The 27,917-nt window shown below is 38.4% G+C and overlaps 1 protein-coding gene and 1 pseudogene across 9 annotated transcripts in view; one reads left to right on the top strand and one right to left on the bottom strand.

Annotated features, from left to right (window-relative positions):
* Positions 1-27,917, top strand: part of MAST2 (microtubule associated serine/threonine kinase 2) — a 236,294-nt gene that overhangs the window by 43,089 nt on the left and 165,288 nt on the right. The window lies entirely within an intron of this gene.
* On the bottom strand, positions 1,581-15,734 carry LOC104007955 (translation machinery-associated protein 16-like; annotated as a pseudogene).

The following is a 27,917-nucleotide window of genomic DNA, read 5'->3' as shown; positions in this document are numbered from 1 at the left end:
ACAAGACTTAGTTGATATCCAGTTAACCTAATACAGCATTAATGTTTTTATTATTTTCTTGAAAAGACTCAAATACACCTGCATTGTGCTCTTTTAAAAACATATTAAGGATACTTGTATTTAACAAGTTTTTTAGGAAAAACATTGTACAACATTCATGTTTTTCATGATGCTGAAAATGCTGAATTATATGTCAATTTAATTTATCTCTTAGAAGAAAAAGTAACATAATTAAAACCACTGGGTCTCTAATCTTTAGTTCTCTCTCCACAAATAAAACCTGTCACTTTTCACAATAAAAAAGCAAAAAATAATATACAATTAAAAGGAGCTAAACTGAAATTCTTTATCCTCTTTTTCCTTTTTTGAGACGGAGTCTCACTCTGTCGCCCAGGCTGGAGTGCAGCGGTGCGATCTCGGCTCACTGCAAGCTCTGCCTCCCGGGTTCACGCCATTTTCCCACCTCAGCCTCATGAGTAGCTGGGACTACAGGTGCCCACCACCATGCCCGGCTAGTTTTTTGTATTTTTAGTAGAGACGGGGTTTCACTGTGTTAGCCAGGGTGGTCTCGAACTCCTGACCTCATGATCTGCCCGCCTCGGCCTCCCAAAGTGCTGGGATTACAGGCATGAGCCACTGTGCCCGGCCTCTTTATCCCGTTTCAAAAGATAAATTAATTGTGGGAGATCAACATAACAATCATCACTGATTTTTTTTTTAACCATTTAACTCTGGTTCAAAAGATAAATAATAATCTATAATCCACCAGTGTATACAAATTTTTTATCACATTTTCCCTTATGTTGTAAAAAAAAAGAAAATAGGTTTAATGTTTAAAGAAGGATTAATTTGATATTATTACTGAAAGACAATTTTGCTGTTATCACAGCTCAAAAAGTAGTGACAGGAATCTTTTAGGAAACAGGTTACTGTCCGTTTCACAAAATGTGAAATTAGATGATCATAAATATACAAGAAAATCAAAACATTTTCTGTCCTTAGTTATATTGCTCCCCCCGGCCTGAAATTCAGATGAAAAAGATTAAACAACTTTTGCAGATCACGTCTATCTATTTTAGCAACTTAGTATAAATGAAAAGCAATCTTCATTTTAAAATAAATATCATAGGCCAGGTGCGGTGGCTCATACCTGTAATCCCAGCACTTTGGGAGTCCGAGGCAGGTGAATCACGAGGTCAGAAGTTCAAGACCAGCCTGGCCAACATGGTGAAACCCAGTCTCAACTAAAAAAACACAAAACAAATTAGCTGGGCGTGGTGGCGGGTACCTGTAATCCTAGCTACCTGGGAGGCTGAGGCAGGAGAATTGCTTGAACCTGGGAGGCAGAGGTTGCAGTGAGCCGAGATGATGCCACTGCACTCCAGCCCGGGTGACAGTGCAAGACTTCGTCTTAAAAAAAAAAAAAAATTCATAACACCATTTTTGAAACTGCAAATGAAACTCTCATCATATAAGAGAATGTCAACATCAAATTCTTGTATCTTGATGATTATGTACCATAATCAATGAATATAATTTGAAGCTCTCAAATTATTTATTTTGAATTCAAGTGAAGATGATTAGGCTAATCCAGTCATTTCCTCATCTGAGTCATTTGATTCATCGTTTAGTTCCAATTCCACTAAATCTTGGTCTGTAGTTATAATAGTTTTCCTCTTGCACTTCTTGGGAATTGCATCATCAGCGCAGATTTTTCTCATTTTAATATTTGGCAATTTCTTCAGATCAAAGTCCCATTCCCTAAATGTTTTCAGATTACTTGCATTTAGAATGTCTGGAATCTCAAGGCCACATCCTTTATACTGCTGTCCCTCCCGCTCCATCGTCTGCTTGATGATGGCGTCCTGGAAACAGTGCTGCCTGTCCTGCTTGTCCCTGATACTGTTATGTAACTCAATCTGCTCCAACTCACTGCTAAATCAATTTAATTTAAGTACCTTTCAGTTAGTTCACAAGCATCTTTGTTTGAATATCTTTTTTTGGGGGGGATCAAGATGATTTTGAAACCATTGCAGTTTTTCACGAATAAGATTGAAACACAAGGCCTTTTCATTCTTCAATTTTTCCTTTTTTTCTTATCTGTGGGCCTCTCTCATAATTTGAGCTGCTTTTCTACTATATGGATGAATGACTTTTTTTCCCATCCTGCACTTTTTCCCTTTGGTGCTTTAGGTATAGTGACGTCCTCACGGCCACAGAGGAGCTCTGCACTCTAGACCCAGGCGGTCTCACCAACCACAAGAGCAGCAGCTCACAGGAGTACCCGGGCCAAATCCCCCTGGGGCCTCCCTTTTTCTTTTTTTTTAAGATGAGATTTTGCCATATTGCCCAGTCTGGTCTCGAACTCCTGGGTTCAAGCCATCTCCCCACCTCAACTTCCCAAAGGGTGTGAGCCACTATGCCCGGCCAGTACTAGTCTTTTAATTAGGCTGTTATTGTCATGTGTTGCTTCGCACTGGTATATTTACAGTGCTGAGCAAAGATTGAAAAGCAGTGCTACTGGTGCATTCTATCATATAGACAATATAATTACTAGTGATAGTTTAGTTGTAATAGAGAACTAATATTTACTAGACCCTATTCCTAGTTTAACATATGTTCTCCTTTATTTTCTCCAGAACATTGAGTTGTCATTCTTCATTTTTGCAATATGTCTTATCTATAGAATGTATAGGGAACAAGGCTGGTTTCAGCATGTGTAGACTGGTGGCCTTAAGAGATAGGAATGTTAAGAAATAGTAGTAGTGTACAATAAACCATTAATATAGTAGTCCTGAGACTACTATCCTTAGAAAGGCTTGTGCGGAAGGCCGACCCTTGGCTGGTATCTGGAAACTTGAATGGTAAACAGTTTCCTACACTGATAAAAATTTCCTTGAATGATAAGAGTGACTTACTGTGCAAACAATGTGATTTATGCTGAACATTTACTTACCTTCTGGGAGTCTGAAATTTTGGTATGTAGTAGGCAAGAGGGTGCCCGTGTGAGCAGCTCCATTAAAAACTTTGGACACTGAGTCTTTGGTGAGCTTTCCTGGTAGACAACATTTCATGGATATAGTTACCAGGTGTTGCTGGAAGAAATAAGTGTGTCTTATGTGACTTCACTGGGAGCGAACTCTGGGAAGCTTGTGCTTGGTTTCCTCCAGACTTTGCCTCATGCACCTTTTCCATATGCTGATTATATGCAGGGTCCTGTGAGTACTCCTGGAGGATCATGGAACCTGGGGATGGTTTTGGTGACCCCTGACACAGGTAGTCTTTGAAGGATTTATGAAAATAGTTAAGGGTATAGCCGGAGTAATCAGGCAAGAGAAAGAAATAAAGGGCATTCAAGTAGGAAGAGAGGAAGTCAGATTATCCCTGTTTGTAGATGACATGATTGTATGTGTAGAAAACCCCATCATCTTGGCCCAAAAGCTCCTTCAACTGATAAACAAATTCAGCAAAGTTTCAGGACACCAAATTAACGTACAAAAAACCACTAGCATTCCTATCCACCAACAACAGCCAAGCTGGGAGCCAAATCAGGAAGGCAATCCCATTCACAATTACCACAAAAAGAATACAATACCTAGGAATACTGCTAACCAGGGAGGTGCAAGATTTCTACAATGAGAATTAGAAGACACTGCTCAAGGAAATCAGAGAAGACACAAACAAATGAAAAAACACTCCATGCTCATGGATAGGAAGACTCAATATCATTAAAATGACCATACTGCCTAAAGCAGTTTACAGATTCAATGCTATTCCTATCAAACTACCAAGAACATTCTTCACAGAACTAGAAAAAACGATTTTAAAATTCGTATGGAACCAAAAAAGAGCTTGAATAGCCAAGGCAGTCCTAAGCAAAGAGAACAAAACTGGGGGCCTCACGTTACCCAACTTCAAACTGTACTACAGGGATACAGTAACCAAAACAGCATGTTACTAGTACAAAAGGCACATAGATCAATGGAACTTTATTTCCGGCAGAAATAAAGCTGCACACCTATGACCATGTGATCTGTGACAAAACTGACAAAAACAAGTAATGTTACTGGGATAACTGGCTAGCCATATGCAGAAGATTAAAGCTGGACCCCCTCTTTTCTTTTTTTTGTTTTTTTTTTGAGATGGAGTCTCTCTCTGTCACCCAGGCTGGAGTGCAGTGGCGCGATCTAGGCTCACTGCAAGCTCCACCTCCCAGGTTCACACCATTCTCCTGCCTCAGCCTCTGGAGTAGCTGGGACTACAGGCGCCTGCCACCACACCCAGCTAATTTTTTGTATTTTTAGTAGAGATGGGGTTTCACCATGTTAGCCAGGATGGTCTGGATCTCCTGACGTCGTGATCTGCCTGCCTCAGCCTCCCAAAGTGCTGGGATTACAGGCGTGAGCCACTGTGCCCCGCCCATATTTTCTTTATCTAGTCCACTGTTGATGGGCACCTAGGTTGATCCCATGTCTTTACTATTGTGAATAGTGCTGTGATTAACATGTGAGTACATGTGTCTTTTTGGTAGAATGATTTGTTTTCTTTTGTATATTTACCCAGTAATAGGATTGCTGGGTTGAATGGTAGTTCAGTTTTAGGCTCTTTGAGAAGTCTCCCAACTACTTTCCAGAGTGCTGAACTAATTTACATTCCTACCAACAGTGTATACGTGTTCCCTTTTATCTGCAGTCTTGCCGGCATCTGTTGTTTTTTTGCTTTTTGATAATAGCTATTCTGACTGGCATAAGATGGTATCTCATTGTGGTTTTGATGTGCATTTCTCAGATGGTTAGTGTGCGGAGCATGTTTTCATGTTTGTTGGCTGCCTGTATGTCTTCTTTTGAGAAGTGTCTGTTCATGTCTTTTGCCCATTTTGTGATGGGGTTGTTTTTTGCTTGTTTAATTGTTTAAGTTCTTTATAGAGTCTAGATATTAGACCTTTGTCAGATGCATAGTTTGCAAATATTTTCTCCCATTCTGTAGGCTGTTAACTCTACTGATTGTTTCTTTTGCTGTGCAGAAACTCTTTAGTCTAATTAGGTCCCACTTGACAATTTTTGTTTTTGTTGCAATTGCTTTTGAGGACTCAGTCATAAATTGTTTCCCAAGGTCAGTGTCTGGAATGGTGTTTCCTAGTTTGTTTGTTTGTTTTTTCCCTAGGATTCTTACAGTTTGAGGTCTTACATTTAAATCTTTAATTCATCTTGAGTTAATTTTTGTATGTGGTGAAAGGTAGGGTTCCAGTTTCATTCTTCTGCATGTGCCTAGCCAGCTATCCCAGCACTATTTATTGAATAGAGTCCTCTCCCCATTGCTTATTTTTGTTGACTTTGCTAAAGATCAGAAGATTGTAGGTGTGTGGCTTTATTTCTGGGTTCTCTATTCTGTTCTATTGGTCTATGTGTCTGCTTTTGTACCAGTACTATGCTTTTTTTTTTTTTTTTTTTTAAACACTGTAGCCTTATAGTATAGTCTGAAACTGGGTAATGTAATCCCTGCAGCTTTGTTCTTTTTGCTTAGGATTGTTTTGGCTATTTGAGCTCTTTTTTGGTTTCATGTAAATTTTAGAATAGTTCTTTCTAGTTCTGTGAAAAATGACATTGGTAGTTTGATAAGAATTATGCTGAATCTGTAGATTGATTTGGACAGTATGGCTGTTTCAACAGTATTGATTCTTCTAATCCATGAGCATGAAATTTTTTTCCTTTTGTTTGTGTCACCTGTGATTTCTTTTAGCAGTGTTTGTAGTTCTCCTTGTTGAGATCTTTTACCTCCTTGGTTAGATGTATTCTTAGGTACTTTTTCTTTTTCTTTTTTTTGTAGCTATTGTAAATGGGACTGCATTCTTTACTTGGCTCTCAGCTTGAACGTTACTGGTATATAGAATTGCTACTGATTTTTGTACATTGATTTTGTATCTTAAAACTGGGAAGCCATTTATCAGTTCCAGGAGCCTTTGGCGGAGTCTTTAGGGTTTTCCAGGTATAAAATCATATTGTCTGCAAAGAAAGATAGCTGGACTTCTTTGCTGTTTGGATGCCTTTTCTTTCTTTCCTTTGTGTGATTGCTGTGGCTAGAACTTCCAGTGCTCTGTTGACCAGCAGTCAGGAGAGTAGACATCCTTGTCTTGTTCCAGTTCTCAAGAGGAATGTTTCCAGTTTTTCTCATTCAGCATGATGTTGGCTGTGGATTTGTCATAGGTGGCTTTTATTTATTTTGAGATATGTTCCTTGTATGCCTAGTTTGTTGAGGGTTTTTATCATGAAGGGATGGTGGATTTTATTGAAAGCTTTTTCTGCATCTATTTATCTAACTTCCTTTTTTCTGCTTGACCTAATAGAAAAAATTTTCAGCCCTACTTGAAATGAATTACCTGAGCTGAGGGACTGAGATTGCTGCTGGCAAATAGAATTAATGGACTGTTTTTTAAAGAGGGCAAAAAGCTCCAAACAGAAACGTTTCTGAGATGTGTTGGGGCATTTTGGGAATAAAGTAACATGCATTTATAGGGAGATAGTAAAATGAAAATATAGGAATTGCCTTTTTTTTCAGTTATTTAGCCTTTAAAAAAATACTTATGGATGCATAGGAAGTTGCAAAAATAGTGCAGAGTACTATGAACCCTTCACCCAGCTTTCACCAATAGTGTCATCTTATATAGCTATAATACAATATTAAAACCATGAAAATGACATTTGTACAATATCATTAACTAGATTATAGCCCTTATTTGGTCTTTATATACACTTGTATATGTTTGTGTGTGTATGTACAAGTCATGCAATCTCATCCCATGAATAGATTTGTGTAATGGCCACCACCACAATCAACATACAGAACCGTGCTGTCATTACAAAGGAATTCACTTGGGCTGCCCTTTTATATTTGCACTCCCACCCCGTCTTTATCTTCTTGCAACCACTAATGTGTTCTTCTCTATGTGAATTATATTTATATTTATATTTCCTTTTGAGACAGGGTCTCACTCTGTCCCCCAGGCTGGAGTGCGGTTTTGCAGTCATGGCTCATTGCAGCCTCCACCTCCCAGTCTCAGGTGATCCTCCTGCCTCAGCCTTCCGAGTAGCTGGGATCACAGGCACAAGCCACCATGCCTGGCTAATTTTTTTTTTTTTTTTTTTAATTTGTAGAGATGGAGTCTTGCTATGTTGCCCAGACTGGTCTCGAACTCCTGGGCTCAAGTGATCCTCCTCCCTCAGCCTTCCAAAGTGTTGGAATTAAAAAGGTGAGCCACTATGCCTGGCCTTTATGTGAATATTATATAAATGGAACCATATAGTATATAACCTTTTGAGATTTTTTTCAGTAAGTATAATGTTTTTGAGATCCGTCTAAATTGTTGCATGTATCCACTCAGTTCTTTCCCTCTTTGTGTGTAGTATTCCATTGTATGGTCACACATCACTTGGTTATTTACTCACATGTTGATAGATTTTATGTGTTTGTTTTTTGAATCTGCACCACTGGCAATGGATTTTTTTAAAGCTATTTACTTTTTTTTTAAATTAAAAACAATTATTTTTTGTTGAGATGGTATCTCTGTCACCCAGGCTGGAGTGCAGTGGCATGATCTTGGGTCACTGCAACCTCTGTCTCCCGGGTTAAAGTGATTCTCATACCTCATCCTCCCGAGTAGCTGGGATTACAGTCGCCTACCACCATGCTCACTAATTTTTGTATTTTTAGTAGAGACAGGGTTTCACCATGTTGGTCAGGCTGGTCTCGAACTCCTGAGCTCAGGTGATCCACCTGCCTTGGCCTCCCAAAATGCTGGGATTACAGATGTGAGCCCCATGCCCTAAAACTATAAACTTTTAAAAGTTTTGTATGTATTCTAAATATAAATTCCTTGTTGGATATGTGGTTTGCAAATAACTTTTTTATTCTTTTTAACAGAGTGTTTTGCATAACACATTTATTAATTTTTAAAAAATTATTATTGTTTTTTTGAGTCAGAGTCTCTGTCACCTAGGCCATAGTGCAGTGGCTCGATCTCGGCTCACGGCAACCTCTACCTCCTGGGTTCAAGTGATTCTCCTGCCCAGCCTCCTGAGTAGTTGGGATTACAGGTGTGTACCATCACGCCTGTGTAATTTTTGTATTTTTAGTAGAGACAGGTTTTTACCATGTTGACCAGGCTGGTATTGAACTCCTGACCTCAAGTGATCCACCCACCCCGGCCTCCCAAAGTGGTGGGATTACAGGCGTGAGCCACTGTGCCCATCCTAAAATTGTTTTTCTGTTTCTTAAAAGAAAAATTTTTTATACTACCTTTATGTGTACAATCTCTTTTTTTTTTCAATCAGCTTTCTTAGGTTGAAAAATGTCTTTAATTTTGATGAAGTTCAGATTGTGTTCTTGGTGTCATGTCTAAGAACTTTTCACCTATTCCTAGGTTCTGAAGATTTTCTCCTATGTGTTCTTATAAAAATTTACAGTTTTATTTTTTACATTTAACTCATGATCAATTTTGAAGTAATTTTTGTGTATAGTGTGAGTTGTAGGTTAAGCTTATTTTTTTATTTAGTTCATGGATGTCCAGTTGTTCTAGTATAAGTTATTGAAAAGTGTGTCCTTTCTGCATTGAATTGCTTTTCCACTTTTGCCAAAAATCAGTTGGACATATTCAGGCCGGGCACAGTGGCTCATGCCTGTAATCTCAGCACTTTGGGAGGCTAAGGTGGGCAGATCACCTGAGGTCAGGAGTTCGAGACCAGCCTGGCCAACATGGCAAAACCCTATCTACTAAAAATATAAAAATTAGCCAGGAGTGATGGTTCATGCCTGTAATCTCATCTACTCGGGAGGCTGAGGCAGGAGAATCACTTGAACCTGGGAGGCAGAGGTTGCAGTGAGCTGAGATCGTACCACTGTACTGCAGCCTGGGTGACAGAGTGACCCTCTGTCTCAAAAAAAAAAAAATTGGACATATTTGTGTGGTTTATTTCTGGGTTCTCTTTTCTGTTCAGTTCACTTATGGGACTCTCCTTCTGCCATTACCACAATGTTTTGATTACTGCTGCTATATAGTAAGTCTTAACATTGGGTAGAGTGATTCCTTACACTTACTGTTCTATTTCAAAATGGTTTTAGTGATTTTTTTTCTTTCTACTTAAATTTGAGAATAAGCTTTTTTATATCTACAAAAAGTCTTGCTGGGATTTTGATAGGAATTACATTAAACCTATAAAGAAATATGAGATAAAGGAAAAACTAAACTTTTACCTACTCTCAAACTCACCACAACACAGGACCCTTCTGACACCACATTTATGGGTTTTTTTTCCCTGTACACCAAACAGCAGACAGAAGCTGGGTGTCTTATAATTTAACTCAACTCCTATACTGCATGCCTGGAATAAGCATCAGATCCCATAGGCTAAGGCCCTGTCCCATAAGATTGCCCCTACTTTAGATCCAGTTTCAGTCCTAGCTGGTTTTACCTGTTCTTTTGACTGACCAGCTATAAATTGGATACAGATGAACCACCAGGTGGAGAAGCACATAGGATGAGGCAGGTGGGAAGGAGTGTGGAGCTTCACCCGCTCTGGGCTCACTATCCTCCAGGTACCTGCATGTGGTCAGGATCCTGGAAGCTCTCTGAACCCTGTACTTCACTGATTTTCATGGCAGCTTTATCACATAGGCATGATCCCCTTCCCAGAGGATTGGAGGGTGAGGTGGAAAGTTCCAATTTTCTAATCATGGCTTGGTCTTTCTGGTGCACAGCCTCCATACAGGAGCCCAGTTAACATTCCCTTTGTTAGAACAGAAGGCATGTCTATCACCCAACAAATTCTAATGGATTGGGAGCTCTGTGTCAAGAACTAGGATGAAGACCAAAAAATATATATTTTTATTATAAATCACGATATCACAATAAGTTTTGAGGAGAAATGGCTTTTTTTTTCTATTTGATTCTTCTGACCCATGAAAATAGTGTGTCTCTCCATTTATGTAGATTTTTAATTCTTTTCATCAGCATGTTGTAATTTTTAGCATACATATCTTGTATATGTTTTGCTGCATTTCTGTCTCTAAGTATTTTATCTTTTTGTATTTTCATGCTGCTTGCCAGGAACAGTCTCAGTCCCTCAGCGCTGGTAATTTATTTCAAGTGGGGTTGAAATTTAAGAGGTCAGATAGAAAAAAGAAGTGAGATGAAACTTTTTTTTTTGCAACTTTAAATGATGTTGTATTTTAAATTTTAGTTTTTACATGTATGTTGCTACTAGTATATAGAAATATGGTTGGTTTTCGTGTGCCGATCTTGTATCCGGTGAGTTTGCTGAACTCATTTAGGAGTTTTTCTTGTAGATTGAGCTTTTCTACATAGGCAATCATGTCATCTTCAAATAGGACAGTTTTATTTTTTCCAATCTATATATTCCTTTTCTATCATTTTCTTTCTTTATTGCTCTGGCTAGGATTTAATTAAACACTGAATTTTTATTCTGGTAGTGCTGACTTGAGGAGCCTAATTTGGGACTAGCAAATGCTAGTTTTACTCACCTTATCATTACAGTTTCAGATCTTCGGCTTCTCTTGGGCTTCAGAAGTTTAACTTGGATTGATCTTGAATATTGATCTTGAATATGCTGAAGGCAGGAAAAGCTCTGTCCTGAGTGTGTACACAGTGCAATATAATTTTTATTTATTTGCCTCCCTTGAGTGTGAGCTTCTTGAAGAAGACAGTTCTGAAGATACAGGGCTTGGTACACAGCAAACTTGTAATTAATGTTTGAGGCCAGGCATGGGTGGCTCACATCTGTAATCCAGTGCTTTGGGAGGCTGAGGTGGGAGGATTGCTTGAGGCCAGGAGTTCAAGACCAGCCTGGGCAACCTAGCAATATCCCGTATCTAAAAATAATAATAGTTACAATTGTTTGTTGAGCAAATATTTAAATAAATAAATGGAACTAATATGTGGCTTCTTCTCATATAAGAAGTCTAGGGAAAACCTTTTCAGACAAGGTATAGCATAACTCAGGTTGAAATGACAAATGTGAGACTATTTGCAGTCACACACGCAGTTGCACATGTGATTTTGACATCAAACATTTTTGTTTATTTTTGTTTACTTGCATGCCTTGTAAGTTTCATGTTTTACTAACAAGACACTTTATTCTTTGAGTGTTACATGTCGTTTGGTTTGGCTTGCTTCTGTATGTTAAAAAAAGTTCTGTCTTTTGAAAAGATACCATTATCTAATTGGTTTTAAGTTAGGAGAATTCTAAATTACAGGGCACAGTAAAATAAATGAGCAATTATACCGAGGAAGAGCAAAACAAACAAAAAAGAATCATGGAACCATGTTTTGTATATACGTGGGGAGAAGTTATCCTTTAGATCTGTTTTTTTTTTATGTGAGTATGCTTGAATGTATATGTCATGAGGGTAGTGGGCTGGGCTGAGCTGGGGAGGAGATGTGCATCATATGTAGGGAGTAGACTTAAGCTAGTTATTTTTAAATAATACTTTAGCAAGGGAATTAGTACTTGTTTAAGTGTTCATATTGCCTTAATATTAGCATAGCTTTTTCATCAATATGTTCAGTATCTCAAATGTCAAATTTGCATGAAAATATTCTCCCAAACCCCTAATCCTTCCCTGTTTTATTTTTCTTCATTGCATTTATTATCTTCTAACATACTGTATATTTTATGTATTCATTTTTTGTTTAATGCCTGTCTACATCCACTTGAATGTAAGCTTTAAGAGGTCAGGGATTTTTATCTATTTCTATTAACAGTTGTATAGCTAGGCCCATGATATCATCTGGTACATAGAGAATACTTAATTTGTAAATCAATGAAAGGAAGATTACTTTGAAAAGAGTGATTTCTAGGATATTGGAATGAGGAATCTTAATCATAAGCCTATGTGAATGATAAAATATTATCCCTATGGAATAGCAGGAAAGTCATTGTCCTTTTACCCTGAGGAGCATTTGTCCTCTATAAAAAGGCCTTTCTATTTGGAAGGAATTTTACTTGATTGATTGACTCTCTGTTTAAGCAACAAATGAAAAAGAATCCTTTGTTGAGAAGCTACCACAGACTGTAAAGTTTCCAGGTTCTGTGCTTTGTGCTGGATGGGGCACCACTGTGATGGGCCTGATGAGTCTCTGAGACTGCTGCAGGACTTGGATTTTGTAACTAAAGTTAGTTCTTTTTTTTATACTTTAAGTTCTAGGGTACATGTGCACAATGTGCAGGTTTGTTACATATGTATACATGTGCCATGTTGGTGTGCTGCACCCATTAACTTGTCATTTACATTAGGTATATCTCCTAATGCTATCCCTCCCCCCTCCCCCCACTCCATGACAGGCCCCAGTGTGTGATGTTCCCCTTCCTGTGTCCAAGTGTTCTCATTGTTCATTTCCTACCTATGAGTGAGAACATGCGGTGTTTTTTTTTTTTTTTGTCCTTGCGATAGTTTGCTAAGAATGATGGTTTCCAGCTTCATCCATGTCCCTACAAAGGACATGAACATATCCTTTTTTATGGCTGCATAGTATTCCATGGTGTATATGTGCCACATTTTCTTAATTCAGTCTATCATTGATGGACATTTGGGTTGGTTCCAAGTCTTTGCTATTGTGAATAGTGCCGCAATAAACATACGTGTGTATGTGTCTTTGTAGCAGCATGATTTGTAATCCTTTGGGTATATACCCAGTAATGGGATTACTGGGTCAAATGGTATTTCTAGTTCTAGATCCTTGAGGAATTGCCACACTGTCTTCCACAATGGTTGAACTAGTTTACAGTCCCACCAACAGTGTAAAAGTGTTCCTATTTCTCCACATCCTCTCCAGCACCTGTTGTTTCCTGACTTTTTAATGATTGCCATTCTAACTGAAATGAGATGGTATCTCATTGTGGTTTTGATTTGCATTTCTCTGATGGCCAGTGATGATGAGCATTTTTTCATGTGTCTGTTGGCTGCATAAATGTCTTCTTTTGAGAAGTGTCTGTTCATATCCTTTGCCCACTTTGTGATGGGGTTGTTTGTTTTTTTCTTGTAAATTTGTTTGAGTTCTTTGTAGATTCTGGATATTAGCCCTACGTCAGATGAGTAGATTGCAAAAATTTTCTCCCATTCTGTACGTTGCCTGTTCACTCTGATGGTAGTTTCTTTTGCTGTGCAGAAGCTCTTTAGTTTAATTAGATCCCATTTGTAAATTTTGGCTTTTGTTGCCATTGCTTTTGGTGTTTTAGACATGAAGTCCTTGCCCATGCCTATGTCCTGAATGGTATTGCCTAGGTTTTCTTCTAGGGTTTTTATGGTTTTAGGTCTAACATTTAAGTCTTCAATCCATCTTGAATTAATTTTTGTATAAGGTGTAAGGAAGGGATCCAATTTCAGCTTTCTACATATGGCTAGCCAGTTTTCCCAGCACCATTTATTAAATAGGGAATCCTTTCCCCATTGTTTTTGTCATGTTTGTCAAAGATCAGATGGTTGTAGATGTGTGGTATTATTTCCGAGGGCTCTGTTCTGTTCCATTGGTCTATATCTCTGTTTTGGTACCAGTACCATGCTGTTTTGGTTACTGTAGCCTTGTAGTATAGTTTGAAGTCAGGTAGCATAATGCCTCCAGCTTTGTTCTTTTGGCTTAGGATTGTCTTGGCAATGCAGGCCCTTTTTTGGTTCCATATGAACTTTAAGGTAGTTTTTTCCAATTCTGTGAAGAAAGTCATTGGTATCTCGGCTCACTGCAACCTCCGCCTCCTGGGTTCAAGTGATTCAGCTGTCTCAGCCTGATGAGTAGCTGGGACTACAGGCACAAAAAGCGCCATCACACCCAGCTAATTGTTGTATTTTTAATAGAGATGTGGTTTCACCATGTTGGCCAGGCTAGTCTCAAACTCCTGGCCTCAAGTGATCCGCCAGCCTTTGCTTCCCAAAGTGCTGGGATTACAGGCATGAGCCACCACGCCTGGCCCTTGAGCTGGGTTTTGAAGAATGAATAGGAGTTTACTAGGTAAGAGCTGAAGTAGGGAACCTCTCCAGTAGGTGGGAACGTGTGCCAAGATATGAAGCAGTGAAACAAAGTGGTGCATGCAAGAGAAGTACTCATAATTTGATGTGGCCAGACACAACATGAGAGGGAGAAAATCAAGATGAGCTGATCAGGGAGGCCTAAAGTTAATTTTTTCATTGTGCTTATCTTGGCTTGCTTACCATGTAAAGAACCTTATAGCTTTCCACATGGGGTTAGTTATATTTTATTCACTTACTGATAAATAAAAGGATAATTTATGTTGAGGAAATGTTTAGATGCAGCCTATTCTGAGAATTTATGTATTTACTTTTATTTCTGCAAGGTGTTTGACTTTTTATCTAGTCATTGGCTGATAGTCCTCTCAATACTAATAACATAGTAGAGAAGATGATGAAAATGTTTTATTCATCTGTTCTTGGACAAGAAACCCTGCTCTTTCTGTTCTTTTTAGTTGAAGCTGAATAAAGCTGAATGTTCTAGTCGGAAGCATGGGTTCAAGTTTCTACTACACTGTTTCTGAGCAGGTTACGTCTCCTTCCTGAGTCTTAATTTCTCCAGTTGTAAAATAGGGGATTTGAGGTAAATTAGCATATCCACTTTGATAAAAATTTATCTGGGCTGGGCGGGGTGGCTCATGCCTGTAATCCTGAGGTGGCGGGTTGCTGAGATGGGCAGATTACTTGAGGCCAGGAGTTTGTGACAAGCGTGGCCAACATGGTAAACCCCTGTCTCTACTAAAAATACACACACACACACAAAAATTAGCCAGGAGTGGTGGCGGGCACCTGTAATCCCAGCTACTCGGGAGGCTGAGGCAGGAGAATCACTTGAACCTGGGAGACGGAGGTTGGAGTGAGCCAAGATCATGCCACTGCACTCCAGCCTGGGTGACAGAGTGAGAATCTGTCTCAAAAAAAAAAAAAAAATTTATGTGAAGCAAGAATCAATACATATATGACCCATTAGGGTAATTTTTCTTGGCAGTCCTTCCCTTCCTGGCTGCTGTTTACCAACTTAATTATTCTTCCTGTTTCATGTTAGATTCTATAATCAAGTATACATCTTACTACTCTTGGCCGGGCGCAGTGGCTGATGCCTGTAATCCCAGCACTTTGGGAGGCCAAGGCAGGCAGATCACCTGAGGTCAGAAGTTTGAGACCAGCCTGGCCAACATGGTGAAACCCCATCTCTACTAAAAATACAAAAATTAGCCAAGCGTAGTGGCGGGTGCCTGTAATCCCAGCTACTCAGGAGGCTGAGGCAGGAGAATCACTTGAACCTGGGAGGCAGAGGTTGTAGTGAGCTGAGATCATGCCATTGCACTGCAGCCTGGGCGACAAGAGCGAAACTCCGTCTCCAAAAAAAAAAAAATCTTACTACTCCTCTCAACTCCTGCTATTATCTTTGTTATTTTCAGCAACCATGTAGATGAATCCATCCAATAATATCCTGGCATAGTTGTTGACCTCATTATCATTTCTAGTCCACTTAGCTCTCTGCCTTGTCATACCTCTGAAATGTTCCTTCACTAAAATCGTAACTCAAGGTAACCTCCTCACTACAACCTGATAATTTTTTTAGCTTCCTCATTTAATTATTCTTAAAGTATACCAGTTCTCAGACTTACCAGCACCTCTATTAAATCTTTTCTTCCTGTCTTTTCGTCTTTACTTTCCTCCTCTTTTAGCTTAGATTCCATTGTTACTCTCTCTATTCCATGTCATAAATTGTTTGCCCCATTTTTGGTCAATTTATCTGGTAAAGCTGTTTAGTAAAACTTTGCCTTTGCATTACTGTAGTCTACTGAAGAAAGCCACACAACGGAGCAGATTGGTGGGCCTGTAAAATGATGATGAATGATGTAGGTCAGTCCTTAACGCTGCTTACCAATTCTACTTTTTGTTCAGCATATTTTCTTGTTCTCTGTATTATCTCTCAATTTTTTTTTTTTAACTCATCTCAAATTTGGAATTTCCTTGCTCTGCTGATTTCCTTTTTATTTCATGGAGAAAATAGCTATAATGTGGAAGCTTCTTTAGCTTCTTTACCACTAAAGTTACAAATATTTTGTTACCTGTACCTGCTTTTTCCTTTTCATCTGTTGTGGTGGAAGAAATATTCCTTCTATCACTGTTTATGCTCTCAATCCCCTCCCTTCCTTTTCATCTTTTGTGGTGGAAGAAATATTCCTTCTATCACTGTTTATGCTCTCGATCCCCTCCCTTCCTTTTCAAGAATAACTTTTTTTTGAGAACTTTGGCTGCAGAGAGTATGGAGAGTTAAATGCAAACTGGAAGAGTTGTCTAGATTCACCGTCTTTATTTCCTCATCTCCTACTCACTGGAGTTGGGCTTTTGCTCCTACCACTCCTCCACTCCTGAAACTGTTCCTACAAAGGGTACCAGTTGACTTCAAGTCAGTTCAATTGGATGACATTCTTTAATGATGGGCCTCCAGGCAGCATTTGTTCAGCAGTCCCTGACTATCTTTTCTTGGCTTCTTTAATAGCATTTGCAGTCTTGATTTCCTTCCACCTCTCTGGTTACTCTTCTTCTGTTTCCTACAGTTTAATCAGTTACTACAAATATTACTGTAACATAAACAAATAAAGGTTTATTATCTTACAGAGAAGAATGCAAAATTTGCATAAATTTTGAGAACCAAACAGGCTTTAAGGAAACCAGGTTATGGCAGGAAATTTTGAGCAGGTTACACACTACTCTGTGAGAGATACTGAAAAAAGTTGTGAATCATTCATACATGTTTCATAAATGATTCCTTTCAACAACCTTATAAGGTAGATGGTTGTATTCTTGTTTATCCACAAAGGATTTGAGGTGGGGAAAGATGGGGTATGTTCAGGAAACTGTGCCTTGTTCTTTCCAATTGGAAGGTTAAGTTACAATAAGGTACTACTGAAGATAAAATCTGTTGTTTCCATGATATGGGGTGTCTTGAATGCCAAGGGGAGACGCCTTTTACTTAATTTTTTAGATAGTGAGGACTGAAGTTTTTTTTTTTTTTTTTTTAACCTTGAGTGGCTGGAGTGCAGTGGCATGATCTCAGCTCTGCAACCTCTGCCTCTTGGGTTTGAATGATTTTCCTGCCTCAGCCTCCCAAGTAGTTGGGATTACAGGTGCCTGCCATCATACCTGGCTAATTTTTGTATTTTTAGTAGAAACACGGTTTCGCCTTGTTGGCCAGGCTGGTCTCGAACTCCTGACCTCAGATGATCCACCTGCCTCGGCCTCCCAAAGTGCTGGGTGAGCCACTGCACCTGGCCAGGTTGAAGATTTTTAAGCTGTGTACAACGTTTTGGGAAAGGAAACCTGTCTTGGCGAAAGGTTGATAATCCCATAACGTTAGTTTTAGTGACCAAATGGCACTTCCACTTGAAGCCTTTTTGTAGGCTTTCCACTATAATGAATTGAGCCTTCTTTGACACTCCCATAGCACTTTGTCATACCTTTTAGCACACTTCTCATGTGTCATAATTACTTGTTTGTATTTGGCCTCCCCATTGGATTTTAGCTCTTCTAGAATAGGATTATTAGTTTATGGTTAATGTTGATTTTGGTAATCTTTCCTCATCCCTATCTCAGTGGTTGGCAAAATAAATGGTTCTTGAATTAGTAAATGAATAAAGAGTTTGAATTTTGAATCTTTTGTCTGAATAGCTTCTCAGAATGCATCTTTTTAATATTTTTACTGATTATCGGGTTGAATAAATTAGAAGCCACTCCTACTTCCTCTCTGCTGATACATATGTTTTAGCTAGTTAAACCTATTTTGATAGAGGAGTTCTATGACTTTAAAGGCCTATGACTTTGCAGACAGTCATACAGTGTACAGCATACCCTATGCAAATCAGCTGTCTGTTCAGGTCTTGTGTTTGTTTTCCCCATAGACATAATCCAGCCGTTAGTTATTCAAAGCAGCAGATGGGAGAAGGAATCCGTGGAGATGTGGATTTATTAGCTCTCACAATGAAAGACCACACTGGTTATGCTAAGGATTAGAAGATTTCTGCTGAATGAAAGGGACATGTATCCTGTTTTTTGTGCTATTTTCAGCAGTGTGGCAATTTCTTGTGACTATAATCAGTTGTAAAACGACCAGAAAATGATCTTGTAAATAGACTTTCCTTCAAGCCCTAGACTGTTGGTTGCAGCTGTCATAATTATAGGAGGGACTGCTTTTCTTCCTTTTTGGGTGCAGACTGAATCTGGCCTTTAGTTATTGCTATATTTACACCTTAGGTAGTATAACTGGCTGATTGTGTGCTTTATACATACCTTTATCTGTCAAATTAGGGAATTTGGATTCATGTCTCCTGAATTTTGTTGGAGAGTAATTATTGTAGCATGTCTTATAGTTTGGAAAAAATGATAGAATTTAATGTGTTAAACTCACTTCCTAAAAATATAATGCTGCCTTCACTAACAATTTTGTGTGTGTGACTTGTTAGAAAGATCAGCAACTTTCCTTTGTGTTTACTAAGATTCTGACAATTACCATAAAGTTGGAAAGTTTAAACGTTGCTTATGGAGTGTGTAAGGAACAGAATCATATCATGAGAACAATCTTTCACTCTTAAAATCTAAAAGATTATGTATTTTGAGCCATGAATTAAGAAACAGAAGCATCTTTAAACTTGGCTGAAGTTCTACTTTAAAAATGGCAGCCAGTAACCAAAGAAACAATTCTTGAGATCATTAAAGCTTGGATAAAATGAGACTTTTTCATGCTGTGCCCTTTTAGAAGTCTGGGGGAATGGGGAGCGTTTCCTGTGACAGCACTGTAAGTGATGAATAGCTGAATGAATTTGTCCATGCTCAGAACTCACAACACGTGGACTAGCCCCCTCCTGCACATAAAAGAGCAGGGAAACCGACCTTAGCAATGATCTAGCTCCTGAAGAAAGAGGCTTTCGTTACTGTCCAAGAAGTGAAGACCAGTGAGTCTAGCGATAAAGAAACAAAAGAGCCCCTGACAGTATCGAAAGAATCTGACATTTGCTTTGTCTGTACAAAGGATGAAAGGAATTTTGCCGACTTAGTCAAAACAATAACTGGTTTTATATCATTTTGAGTCTAAAATACAGGCATCAGAATCGTATGTTTTTCTTTGTATTTCTGAAGAATTGTCATCTTTTTAAAAACGTATGTGGAGTGGTTTTGTTTCTGGAAAGGAAAACGTGACATGGATTTTATAAGCTTAGTAGCTGTAGGTGGAGACTCTTGTTTTGTTTGCTAAACCTTTTTAATAAGCAGCAAAGTCAGGATATCAAAGATTGGAATTTTTCCCCCGGAACCTTTTGTTCTTTTCTTAGTACTTCAAATAATTTCAACCAAAGGGGTATGCATGGAAAATGAAAACAAATATGAAGTCTTTCCGCTATTTGGCAGTGCTTCAGATGAGATGTATCTATACTTCTGTGAAGAAAGACGTGATTCTGATATGAGGCAGTGATTGTATACTTACGCTGGACAGAGGGATAACTGGTTTAGTGGAACAGTGGGTTAGTGGTGTGCTGAAAGGATTGTTTGCCTCTTTATCCAGCAGTAAGTAGGCACTAGTAGTTGACTGTCTGGGGAGTGGCTTTTTTTTGTCTGGTATCTATTATGGATGATTCCAGTATTCTGAGAAGGAGAGGGTTACAGGTGAGTAAAAGAAAACCTTTTTCACTGATCTCCTTCCTTTTAATGTCTCTTGTAAATGTACTGAACAGATTGTTATAATTTATTTAATTCATTTGAGATAGGAGGCAGAGTGGAGTGCAGCTAAGTTCCTCTATTCTTTGATGTATAGTTATAATTAGAGAACTTATCTAAAATCTTGCTATTTTGATAGAAAAATGCTGCTTGGGCTTATTTACACTGTATTTAGTGAGTAGAGCAACTAAATCAGACCTGTATGGGATACAAGCCTAATTTAGAACATTAGACATTACTGCTGACAGATTGTTTACGGTGAACATATTCTGTTCCTGACCACCATGCCTGATCTGCCCCCGATTAAGTCACATGTATGGTAGTATATGCTTGATTCTATGCATAGTTTTAAGAACTTTTCTAAATTATCACTTGGCATATATACATTCCATCCACTTATCTATTGTCTGTCTGTGTTGTCTGTCCATCCATCCGTCTGTCTGTCTACCTGTCTACCTACCTACCTACCTACCATCTTTTCCTTCTTAAATCATAGGTAGTTTGTTAGATGAAGAGGTATGTAAGATATAACAGTGAATGAAAATAGACTGATAGGCAACCTTCAACTGAGTTTTAATGAATATCCTTAGCACTAAAAGAATACATGCCAAATTTGATGATTTTTTTTTCATGCTTTGTAGATTATCTCATCTTAGTCTTGTTAGCAAAGAGCAAGCCAGCTTCTAGTCTATCACTAAATGTTTTTGAGAATTGACATAATGAAGATTCTAGTGTAAATCACTGAGCTAATCAATCAACCTGTGATGGTTTAGTCATGAAATGTAGCTATTTCTGTTGTTTTCATTTTGTTTATTTGACATTATTTATAAAGCACTTTTTTTGTACAAAATACCTAAGGATTTTAAAATTATCATGAATTAACATTATTTTAGTTTCTTTAAAGTTCTCAGGTAGAAAATGTATAGGATTAGTAAACTTAAAATATAAATTTAAACAAATTGTATTGTTTCTAGTTATTATATGTACTTCTTATTGATGGTGCTGTAAACATTCAGAGCCCGTAGGGAGAACCCACTGAATCTTTAGCAGTTGTCCAGTATGACCTGGGCTTTAAAAGTCAATAACATAAACTCCAGCGCCTTATACTAATTTCTCCTGTTAGCACAGTTGATTCGATGAGATTTGTCCCTTGATTTCTTGGGGTTATTTTGAGTAGTATTTATTTAGTACTGTACTCAGATGACCTCTCATAAGTAGTGATGTATGTTCAAGCAGCTGCTAATTAAAAATGGCTGGCTCTGTAAGCCCATTTAGTTGCACTGCTTATTTATATCTTTATTTCTCTTTAGTTGCTAGGATTCAGAAAGGGAATCCTATTTGTTGAATGGGAAATATTTTCTGTTTTGTGTTAAATCATTCATTTTCTCCCTGATGCCTGAGTCAGTCTCTAGTATTTGCTACCTTGTTTACTGATGCCCTTCCTCTCGAGTCTTTGTTTCTATCTAGCAGGAGTTCTAAACTGCCAGATTACATAGCACTGGAAGATCTTTTCCTACAGCCTTATACTTACAAAAAATTGTTCCCCTCTTTATTTTGTCTACTTTTTTTTTTTTTTTTTGAGATGGAGTCTTTGTCACCCAGGCTGGAGGTGCAGTGGCGTGATCTTGGCTCATTGAAACCTCTGCCTCCCAGGTTCAAGTGATTCTCCTGCCTCTGCCTCCCGAGTCGAGTAGCTGGGGCATTACAGGCATGTGCCACCACACCTGGCTAATTTTTTGTATTTTTAGTAGAGACGGTGTTTCACCATGTTGGCCAGCCAGGTCTCAAACTCCTGACCTCAGGTGATCCACCCGCCTCGGCCTCCCAATTGCTGGGATTGCAGATGTGAGCCACCGCACCCAGCTTATTTTGCCTATTTTAAAAAAATAAACTTTAAGGTTCATTCTCCAGAAGATTGCTTTGGAACATTCCAAAACAGAGCTAATGCTTGAAAAGCAGCAGTTTAGATTATTTGTTTTAAATAGTTACATTATAATATAAAGATTTAAAGGTAAGTTTTATTAATAGATTTATATAAATAAACACAAAAAGGTAATGTGTGCCTGGTGGTACAGGTAATCTACTGGGTAACCTCAGATTTGAAGGTGAAAATCCAAATAAATATTTGGCTTCGCTAATTGCTTTCTGGTGAAATAGATTTCCTAAAACTTTTCCAGAAGATCAGCTAAGACACAGCCTACTTTGATACCTCCAGGTTTTTCTGCAGAGTTTCTTGGGGAGGTAGCAGAATAGTAAATAGTGCATTTAGAAGTTCCGTGACAGCAAAGACCTTGTCTATTTTGTTCAAATTACAGTTCTGCCATGTTCTAGTCATATAACCACAGCCAAATTTCATTTCATTTCTGTACTCCACTGGTATATTGAGAGTAGACAGTGGAGGCAAGGGCTGCAGCAAAAAGACCAATTATGAGACTGTTGTGGTCAAAAAAAGCAAGAAATAATAACAGATTGGAGGGGGGGTGATAGCAGTGGACGATGTGGAGGACTTTCTTATTGGCCATTTTTACAGATACGTGAAGCTCAGTTGCTTCCTCAAGGACAGACAAGTAGGTGTATGGCCAGGCTAGATGTATAGGTTAGGGTACTCAACTACAAGTAACAGAAATTTTGACTCTGAGTGGTTTAAATGTTAGGTAAATGTATTGACTCACAACAATGAAGTCCAGAGGTTGGATGGGTTTCAGAGTTGGGTAATCTGGTGTCTTTGCTCAGCTTCATTGCTCTTTTGCCTTCCTCTGTGTTTTGGCCTCATTCTCAAGCTTGCTTCCTGTGTGTTAGAAAAAGAACTGTAGCAGTTTCAGTCTGCACAGTCACACACTACAACATCCCTACATCTTAATGGTAAAAGGACATCTGGGAGACTATGTGTGAGCATCTTTTCTTTACACTAGAGGAGCCTCTGTTGGTGTAGGAATTGACACTGTTTTGCTTGAAAAGCTGTTCAAGTTGGGTCTTTTTTGTGGTAAAAATTGGCTTTCATCTTACATCTACTTTTGAAGCATCTACACATGGAGAGACATTTGAGATTGAAGTTCCTTGTGAATTGAAGGAGGTGCTTTTATACTTGCCCTGTTTCCCAATCAACTTTATGGGGGATGATTTTAACTTTGAAAGGTCAGGGACTAGCCACCATAAGCAAATTTTTGTTATCAACTCTCTTAGTGCCATAATTTCCACATTATTTGCCCATAAGGCACATATAGTAATCTGTCTTCATTGTATAGACAGTGCAATTTCCCAGGTTCTGAATTGAAAATATTTGTTGTGCTGATAAAATTATTGCCTTCAGGCAAAAACTAAATTGTGTAGTATTTTTATGCACCCCCCCCCCCCAACCCCCTGCTTGCTTTTTGCCTTTGCTGTTCAAAAACGAGAGTACTTAGAGTGTCATTGTTTACGGGTACTTAATTATTTTGGAGAATATATGACAACATAATGCATACTGGGAAGCATTATTATTGAGAAAGCCTTCTTGGGACTTTTTTTATTTTGCAAATTATGACTGTCATAAATTATGGTCATCTTACAAAATGTGATTCAGCTAATTTTTAGTCCTTAAAAACAAAATCTTCAAGAACCAGGTAGATTTCAAACATTCAATTTCTCCTTGAAATTTCATTTTAAAAAGGCTGATGACATGGATAAAAATGTAACCTAATTATTTGCTTCTGTTGTTCTACATTTCCTTGTTCTTTTCTGTGGGAAGCTTGATAAAGGAAACATTTCAGTTTGTACTCTTCAGTTTTTAGTACCACTAAGATATTTTCATCAAGTCAGTAAATTAGATGGCTTTGAAGGTTAAGGAATTTATCTCACTCTTGTCCCTCTTCTTTGCCCTGACTCATGTATTCCTATTCTATGTTGCAGCTACACCAGTCTTGTACCTTTGTTTGTTTTTTTCATAGTCATTTTTTTCTGACATTCCGCCCATTCCTGAGTGGTTTTATCCTCCTTTTCTACCTATCAACCTTCTGATAATCCCCATGCAGTTAAAACCTGAGTACCTAATTTTCAAATATTATATAGTCATTATGGGTAACTCCAGTATCTTTGTAGACAAGGATAATCAGTCCAGCCTCAGATCTTTAGAGTTCCTTGGCTATCTGGAGTCTGTGTTAACAATACATTCCTGTAGATGCCATGTATTCTGTAGAGGGAACTGTTTGATTCAGAAATCTTACAGTGATTTACAGTTACATCCCTTGATCACCTCTGAATTAAATTCTGGTGTTCTCTGTGTAAATCTAGATCACAAATTGGTGGTCTGGTGACTGTTTCCTGTAGATATATTTTATTTAGCCACCTTTGGAGATTTAAAGAAAAATCAACCAACATAGTCTCTATCAGTCCCCTTTTGTTTTATCCTCTGCTGCTTTATATATTTACTGAATTTCATCTATTCTAAGGCTCACATCTTTTTACTTTATAACAGCTTTGAAATAGCGGTGTTACTCTTGATGCTGTGTTATACGTTAAGTGGCCAGGCTTATTTTTGTTTTGCATTTTAAAAAATGTTTCTTACTGTTACAAAAAATAACGGTGTCTTTTGCAATTGATAGTTTTTCAGATTTGATAAAGTACAGTATATTACCTTACTGGCTTATTAAAGCATTTGAGTTTGCACCATTTATTTCTCAATGTAAAGACCTCCACCTTTTTTTAGCTCTCTCCCTTTCCTTTTTCTAAAGTCTTGAAGATCTCTGTTCCTGTGATTCTTTTGTTTGTTTGTTTGTTTGTTTGTTTTTGAGACAGAGTTTTGCTCTTGTCACCCAGGCTGGAGTGCAATGGTGCAATCTTGGCTCACTGCAACCTCCGCCTCCTGGGTTCAAGTGATTCTCCAGCCTCAGCCTCCTGAGTAGTTGGGATCACAGGTTCCTGCCACCACGCCTGGCTAATTTTTGTATTTTTAATAGAGACAGGCTTTTGCCATGTTGGCCAGGCTAGTCTCGAATTCCTGACCTGAGGTGATCTGCCCACCTTGGCCTCCCAAAGTGCTGGGATTACAGGCATGAGCTACTGCGCCTAGCTTTTGATTCTTTGTATACCTGTTTGACATGCCTTTCTATATCATCTGATATTGTTTTATTTTTTCTCAATTTATTTGAGGTATATAACATTTGTGAATTTTTTATTGTATAACCACATTCACATTTTGTTGGTAAACCCAACTCAGGAATAATGTATGATTCAGTTTTTTAAAATGCTCATGTATATAATGTAAGTTTCCTACTTTTCATCTTGAGGTAGTTTTGGTAAGGTATATGTTTTTAAGAGTTCGTCCATTTTGTTTATTTTGTTATTTATTGAGATCAATTTGTTTATATATATATATAATTTTTTTTCTTTTAAACCTTTGCTGATTTGTTCTTCTGTTTCTCTTTGTATTTCTAATATTGGGTATTAAGACTCTTTTTTTTCATTATCAAGTATCAGTGGAATGCCGAGTACAGTGGCTCATGCCTATAATCCCAGCACTTTGAGAGTGCCAAGTGGGTGAATCACTTGAGCCCAGGAGCTGGAGACCAGCTTGGGCAACATGGTGAGATGTCTGTACAAATTAAAAAAAAAAATTTAAGTAGCCAGGCGTGGTGGTGCACACCTGTAGTTCCAGCTATTTGGGAAGCTAAAGTGGGAGGATCGTTTGAGCCTAGGAGGTCGATGCTGCCGTGAGCCATGATTGTGCCCCCTGTACTCCAGCCTGGGTGACAGCAAGACCGTGTCTCAAAAAAAATTAAAATAACAACAACAAAAATTCATGGAAGATTTTTTTTGTTGTTGTTAGTTTTTCCAGAAACCAACTATCCCTTTATTTCAACCTTTTCATATCAGTTTGCTTTTGGTATATCTCTTGCAAATGGCATACAGTAGGTTTTCTTTAAAGAAAAAAAAAAAAGTCCTGTTTGTAATGAAAAGTTTGTCTGTGTACATTTATTATGATTAATGATATATTTGGACTTGTTTCTGCCATATTATTTTTTGTATTCCATGTCCTACATCTCTATGCCTTACTGTCCCCCCTTTTTTTTTTACCCTTTAAAAATATTGGTAGAGTTTTTTTTCTTATTTTCTTTTTCTATTTCTACTGGTGTGTTAGAACAAATTCAAACTTTAACCCCCTCCTGAACACTACAAGCACTCCTTGTCTCTTATTACCTCCCCCAAACTTATTTGGCCATGTAATCAAACTGAACTGAAACAGGCCAGTTTAAAAAACAACAACAAAACCATGAAATTCACTGTAACCAGAGGTGACCCAGTTTACCTGAGCTAGCATGATAAGAAAGTTCTGTTTTAACTCTATAAGGAGAGTCACTTTGTAATGAATAATCTGCTTTTTGTTCCCTGTTTGTGCTTTCTTAACCCATTTTCTGCTTAGAAAGCCAGCCCCCTCTGCTTAGCTCAGCAGAACACGCATTCTATTTTAAAGAATGAGATGTTACAGAATTGCAAACAAAAGTCAGTTTGATCTTTAAACTGAAAGTCAGTTTGATCTTTAAACTAAATCTGTTGTAATTTTGTCCTTTGACAATGGTATTGTCATCAGCAGTGGATTCTGAGTAGGCCCTAGAATGTTCACCACTCCTACCCTAACCCCAAGCAGTGTTATTTATGTTAGTTACATTATGTGGGTTTAATTATGAGTTATATCAAGAGACATATAATATTTTAGTGGCAGAGAATACCTTTTTTTCGTCATTGATTTGTTTGTTTTTCTTGAGTTCTCACTATGTTACCTAGGCTGGTCTCAAACTCTGGGCTCAAGTGATCCTCCCGCCATGGCCTCCCAAAGTGTTGGGATTACAGGCGTGAGCCACAGCACCTTGCCTGGTTGATTTTAAATGTTAGTTGAAAAGTTATTGTCTCCAAAACCCAATTCTCTATCCACTTCCAATGGAGTGGATTATTGGGTTATGTTTCTTAGAGTCTGTTAATTTCCTTCTCTGGAAAGAGTGCTGCTACTGCAGTGGGGATCAATGTACGTATAGTGTGAGAATTCAATAGCAAATGAGCCAGGCTGAGTCCCAGGGAGGGAGTTGCCTCAGGCATAGACAGCTTTGACCCATAGTCATCTCCACGCTGGTGACTGTTGACATAAAGGACAAGGACCAGCCTTGTGACTCCTGGCTTGCATATTTACTTGTGGGGGTAGCGGTTACTGCCTTTGGACACTTGGCCTTTGTCTTTTCTTTGGAAATATTTTATGGCTTTAGTCATTGTGAATAATGAGTAGTGCATATAGGCAGTGAATCCTCATCTGTGGGAATAGCACCATTTCGTGGTTTGTTTTTTTTTTTTGAGACGGAGTTTTGCTCTTGCTTCCCAGGCTGGAGTGCAATGGGGCAATCTCGGCTCACCGCAACCTCCACTTGCTGGGTTCAAGAGATTCTCCTGCCTCAGCCTCCTGAGTAGCTGTGATTACAGGCATGCGCTACCACGCCCTGCTAATTTTCTTATTTTTAGAAGAGACGGGGTTTCTCCATGTTGGTCAGGCTGGTCTCAAACTCCCGACCTCAGGTGATCCACCAGCCTTGGCCTCCCAAAGTGCTGGGATTACAGGCGTGAGCCACCACGCCTGGCCATGAATGGCACCATTTCATGTTTTATTTAATACCTTTAGAAGTTTGCTTTGTGGACAATGAAAGAGAGTGACTGGTTATTTCTCTAGGATTTAGTATGTATAACTTTCTTTGTAACTTCAGAATATAGTTTAATATCTTTTATTTTGTTCAATATAGTCAAACATTACTTAAAGTTCTTTGGGAAATATCATCGTTGGCAGAAAGTATCAAAATGTATCAATTTGAGGGATCCAAATGGTAATAAAATTTTGGAGACTGTTAAAACAATATACCTTGAATATTTGGGGTGGAGTGATAGGGATGGAGTATTGGGGGTGGGGTTAGTTTTTAGAGAATAGCATCTTATCACTTAGCTTTAGAGCTTCGCTACTGGTGGGTTAGATTAGAAAAATGCAGTTTCTTCTTCCTATTTTTTTTTTTCTTTTTTTTGAGACAGGGTCTTGCTCTGTCACCCAGGCTGGAGTCCAGTAGCGTGATCTTGGCTCACTGCAACCTTCACCTCTGGTCTCAAGCGATCCTCCCACCTCGGTCCCCTGAATAGTTGGGACTACAGGCGTGCACCACCAC

The sequence above is a fragment of the Pan troglodytes genome, chromosome 1 (assembly GCF_028858775.2).
Source record: "Pan troglodytes isolate AG18354 chromosome 1, NHGRI_mPanTro3-v2.0_pri, whole genome shotgun sequence".
NCBI lineage: Eukaryota > Metazoa > Chordata > Mammalia > Primates > Hominidae > Pan > Pan troglodytes.
Note: the sequence above shows the minus strand (reverse complement) of the source record. Positions and strands in the feature narration are given on the sequence as shown.